The sequence below is a fragment of the Mus caroli genome, chromosome 13 (assembly GCF_900094665.2).
Source record: "Mus caroli chromosome 13, CAROLI_EIJ_v1.1, whole genome shotgun sequence".
Classification (NCBI taxonomy): Eukaryota; Metazoa; Chordata; class Mammalia; order Rodentia; family Muridae; genus Mus; species Mus caroli.
In genome coordinates, this window is record NC_034582.1 from 86,289,540 (window position 1) to 86,295,237 (window position 5,698).

The 5,698-nt window shown below is 41.4% G+C and overlaps 1 protein-coding gene across 4 annotated transcripts in view; it reads right to left on the reverse strand.

Moving 5' to 3' along the window:
• The window catches only part of Zfyve16 (zinc finger FYVE-type containing 16), a 50,194-nt gene extending 44,865 nt beyond the window's left edge, over positions 1–5,329 (reverse strand). For 3 of the 4 annotated variants that reach the window (XM_029468386.1, XM_021180901.2, XM_029468387.1), the window contains exon 1: positions 5,193–5,329. The gene's annotated coding sequence lies outside the window, so the exon portion shown is untranslated. Of the gene's footprint in view, positions 1–3,575; positions 3,626–5,192 lie in introns of all 4 variants that reach the window. The other variant, XM_029468385.1, reaches the window with a different exon arrangement.
• Positions 5,330–5,698: the final 369 nt, after the last annotated feature.

A 5,698-nucleotide genomic window follows, 5' to 3' on the forward strand; every position in this document is an offset into this window, starting at 1 on the left:
CTGGGATACAGTAGTAAGGCTGAGAGGCCTGGGATACAGTAGTAAGGCTGAGAGGCCTGGGATACAGAAGTAAGGCTGAGAGGCCTGGGATACAGAAGTAAGGCTGAGAGGCCTGGGATACAGAAGTAAGGCTGAGAGGCATGACCCAGGGTCTCAGGTGATTCAGAAGTGGAGAGCGCAAAGAGAGATATTATGAAACAAGAAGCACAGAGAAAGAGGATTGGTATAAAACAGAAATGTAGAGGTCCAATCCGAGACCGAGAATAGCGCTCCTTCCAAAAGGGGAAACGAGCCTGAGAAAGCTTCATTTGAAGGCAATGTTAAGATTTTTTTCCAGAATTCATGAAAAACTCAATGAATAAAAATACATCATATCACAATAAAAAATAAACAGAAATTCACACTTTTAGGCACATTCTAGGGAAACAACTAAACTCCAAAGATAGAGCACCCAGAGAGAAAGGGTCATTTCCAAAGTTACAACAATTATACTTATAATTATAACAAGATTAAACCAAGATACATTTCAGAAGTATTTTTCAGTAACAATATATGACATCCTGATTCAATAAAGTCTGTTAACTCTTGTTTCCATTGTCAAATATTCCTACCATTATGCCATCTACACAGAAATGTACACAAATACACATATTAAGGCAATAAAGGGAGCATGAAAGAGGAGGCAATGCAGGAAATAAGAAAACACCAAAGCAGGTTCTGAGAGAAAGAAGCATCTATGCAACTATGAAACAGGAACACAAAACCGCAGGGAAGGAACATATGGGGAACAGCAGCTGATCATAATGTCAGCAGTAGAAATCTTAAGAATTCAAGAGGCTTGAGGGACACAGCAAAAACAGTCTGTTCATAAGACACACTAACAAGATTAAATGTATTTATTACAAAGAAGTAAAATTTGAAATCAACAGTTTAGACTTCTAATTGGGAAAGTATACTGAACAAACAATTCAATTTAGACTTTCTAATCCCAAATTAGAAATAGAAGTAAACTGAAAACTAAAGAATACTGAGGTTGTAGCTACGATCCACCTTATGTAGCATTCATTTATGCACTGAATTGTATCTTTTTTTAAAGTTGTTATTTGCTTGGATTTTGACTGAGTCTCACTGAGCCTAGAATGCTCTTAACTCAATATATACCCAAAGATAACCTTGAACTCCTGACCCTCTTGCCTCTACTTCCTAGTGCTCCTGTTACAGGCACAGATCACAACAACTTCTAGTAACAAATTCACTTCACTCCTAGGCATTTAAAGTATTATTTCTATCATCTATGGAAAAATTTAGAAATAGTTGCTGAATCATTTTCTGTGTTCTACGATTCAAACAGAAACCCTAAACTTAAGACGAGGAGTCTACTCATAAGAGTTTGGGAAAGAAGAGCAAGAAAGGGTAACTGGGTTATTCATTATAAATCTCCAGTATCATTTAATCTTTATGTATGATATGGTTACCCCATCCCATTTTTTAAAAAAGAGCTCACTATATAGCCCTGGTAGGCCTGGAACTTGCTATCAGGCTAGATTTGACTTGTGGAGATCTGCCTGCCTCTGCTTTTTGAATATTAGGGTTAAAGGTATATGCATCAGGCTAGTTATCCCTTTGACAAAAATAAAAAATAAAATTAAATATAATGGTAAAAAATAAACCAGGAGTGATGGCATATGCTTGTAATCCCAGCACTCAGGAAACAGACAGGAAGATCATAAATTCAAGACCAATCAGTCTGACCTACATAGCAAATTCTAGGCTAGCCAGCAGTATATAGTGAGACACTGTCTCATAAAAACAGTAAATGAATAAGTACATACATATTTAAAAGAGTAAAGGGCTGGAGAGTTGGCTCAGTGGTTAAGAGCACTGACTGCTCTTCCAGAGGTCCTGAGTTCAAATCCCAGCAACCATATGGTGGCTCACAACCATCCGTATGAGATCTGATGCCCTCTTCTGGGGTGTCTGAAGACAGCTACAGTGTACTTAGATCTATCATCAGGTAGTGGTAGCACACACCTTTAATCCTAGCACTTGGGAGGCAGAGGCAGATGGATCTCTGAGTTTGAGGCCAACCTGGTCTACAAAACAAGTTCCAGGACAGCCAAGACTATACAGAAAAACCCTGTCTTGAAAAATAAAAAACAAAAACAAAAACAAAACAAAACAAAAAACCCAACAAAAGTTCTGTACTGGCTAGTATTGTGTCAACTTGACACAGGCTGGAGTTATCAGAGAGAAAGGAGCTTCAGTTGAGGAAATGCCTCCATGAGGTCCAGCTGTGGGGCATTTTCTCAATTAGTGATCAAGGAGGGAAGGGGCCCTTGTGGGTGGTACCATTTCTGGGCTGGTAGTCTTGGTTCTATAAGAGAGCAGGCTGAGCAAGTCAGGGGAGGCAAGCCAGTAAGGAACATCCCTCCATGGCCTCTGCATCAGCTCCTGCTTCCTGACCTGCTTGAGTTCCAGTCCTGACTTCCTTTGGTGATGAACAGCAATGTGGAAAGTGTAAGCTGAATAAACCCTTTCCTCCCCAACTTGCTTCTTGGTCATGATGTTTGTGCAGGAATAGAAACCCTGACTAAGACAAGTTCTAAAAACAGTTTTCACTAGCAAAAGTCAGAGGATTTTAAAAACAAATCAAAGATTCCTTTAAAGAACATCTATTTGCAGTGTCTCAACATAATAACACACTAGTAAGCATATCATTTGAAGTGCCAAAAATACAGGAAACACCACAATTCAGCAATCTGTAAAAAGTAGGACAATGCAAATACTTTCCACTGAAACTCTTTAACATGAACTACTACTAAGCTGTGGATTTTCTCATTTCAACTAAACAGACTGTACTTTGTGGCCAGTAATCTATTATACATCGAAGAAACAAACAAAATGTATGACGCAGTCTCTATTTAATGTTTGTGTGGATGAGTGTTGATAAGATTTGTTTTTAATCTCATGTATATTAGAGTGAGCTTTATTCAATTACTTCTATGTATTTACTTGTGTGGGTATGGCTGCCAGAAGAGACCTTCCAGAAGCTAATTCTGTCCTCCATCATGTATGGAGGGGATCTAACTCCTCAGGCTGTCAGGCTTTGGCTGCAAGGCTCCTTTACCCATTAAGCCCTCATGCCAGCCCAACAATGATTTGAGATATTTTTACCAATTTAACCATTTAAATACTCTCAGATTTCCAAACAAATTTTTGTAATATTTACTTTTAAAATGGTTTTAAAAGTCTCTTCATGGTTTTAAAAAGTTGGTAACAACAGGGACGATTAATAAGAAAATAAGACAATAAAACAAAAATGCAACTTCTAGAATTGCTAAGGTGAGAGACAATGAGGACATAAGCAGAGACTGAGGTGAAGATGAAACAGGTAAGTAGCTCTTATCTGTACAGTCGTAGTCTCTTGGAGACGGAAACAAGGGGGAAGGCTGGCATTACCAACAGATCCCCACGCTGGGTGACTGGGGAAACCAATAGAGATGCATTGACCATCACAGGCAACTCAAGAGGAGCAGGAAGAAGGAAAACACTTTCTGGACTACTGCCTGAAGTACCTTGAGAACATCCTGGGGAAGAAGTCCAAGAGGCTGTTGAATGTAAGAACCTGGAATACAGAGAGGATTCTGAGATAAAGATTTGTAAATCAGTAATGCACCACTGTGAATGGAAGCGACCTAGGAAAAGATACAGAAGAATACAGAAGCCTGACATGAAACAACTAATGATCCCTAAACCTGTGTGCATAAAGCTATGACCTGGGTTACATATACTTCTGTAGAACTATCCAATACACAATGCTGAAAGAAAGAAAAAAATCACAAAACTCTGTACAACATAAATCCATTTCCACAAAAATTGTTAAAATAGTATTAGCAAAGGGGACAAGCACTAAACTAAGTCTAGTGTAGAGATAATTTTATTATTTTCCTTAAAAGTGATGTAACATATTCTAACAATATAAAAATAATAAAACTCTGTTAGAAGGCAGTTGGACACTAGACTTGTAAGGGGTATAAAATTGTGAAAGACAGTAATATGATCATGAAGAAAATGTTCAATGTACATTAGAATAATTAGAATTTAAAAACATCCAAGATTTTTTAATAAAGTATTTGCTTTATTGTATGACTATTTTTAAGTGAATATGTGAAGAAAAAAAAAAGAATTTCCAGAGCTTTAATTTTCAAAATGGTAAATATTCTGCATTAACAATTACATTTTCTTGATAATTTTTCAATTGTCATTATTTTCAACCATATGGGATACTATGTGTAATTGGCATTATGAATGGGGACAAAAAATTAGTTTTATCTGTAAGGTAGCTACTTCAAAAGATTGTTTTTGCTCTTATTATTATGTATATAGTAAAAAAGAAATGTAATGGGTATATGTGTACAGCTTTTAAAAACATGGGAAAGGTGAGCAAAACTCTTACCATTTTAAGTTTAAAATGCAACAGGGGCAAAAAAAAAAAAAAAAAAAGGACAAAGAAAAATGTCAAAATGGTAAGCGGCTGGTTACTTTTGCACGGTGGAATAGTGACTATCTCATTCCTGATTCCCTCCTCTAATTTTTAAATAGCTTGCCACTAAATGTGTAGTTTAATATCAAAGAGAAAGGGGGGAAAAAGTTATGTGAAAAATCGGACAGACACGATCAAACCACTAAACTTTTGCCAACTCGAGAAATGCCAAACTCAGCCGAGTAAGTGACGGAACCGGATGACATCACCAACTTATTCTTTGAATTAAAAGATGAACTTAATATTTAAATTCACGGGCTGGTTTTCTGACATGGCTAACCAAGAACATGAGTCTGGAATGTAACAAATTGCAATCACGGTCGCACAAACAGGTTAACTGTTAAAAGTTAAGGTCATCTCTTCAGAGGCACCAAAGACAAGACAGCGAGCGAACACCGAGGCATCAGTGAAACGGAGGAGGCGGCGACAACCAGCGCCGCGGGGACTCGCGGGATCCAGTGCGGCCCGACCCGGCCCAGCCCAGCCCGCGATGGGGTTGGGTATCTCGGCGGCAGAGAGCCCAGGGTGGCAGGCGGGTCCCGGAGGAAGGCGAGGCCGGGCCGTCGCAGCCTAGCGAGTCCCGAGGCCGCCCCGCCCCTCCGCCCGCAGTACGCTGAGGAGAGGCCGGTGGCGGCTCCGAGGCTCTTACCTCCCCACACCCCGCCGAGCTCTCGGGGACTCGACGCGACGCCGCAGTGAGGCGTGAAGAGTAACCCGGCCACGACACCCAGGACAGCGCGACGCCAGCCCAGAGCTCGTCCCCAGCCGACCTAGCAGAGAAGGGCGCAGGCGCAGAGAATGCTTCCCGCTGCCACGCCCCCTCCGGGAGGCTTGGTCTCTGCACATGCGCGCTGCCCGGGTCCGAGCCAGAGCACGCGGGCGCGCCGGAAGTGGCCGAGCGACTCAGCTCTCTGTTGGAATCCTGCGCTCGGACGCTGTTCCAAGGACGCTCTTCTGCTGGCCTCAGGAGGTGACTAGTGCTACAGCTCAACTGACGCGGCACTCCGGTTTGCACCAGCTAAAACCAGCGGCGGACACTGTATCTCACTTCCCGGCAGCTCAAAAATGCCCGTCCTTGTGCGAGCGGAGCGGGCGACGCCGCCCTGCCCTTCTGGATGTACTTCTGCATTTCCAACCCTCGGTAGCCTCCAGAGC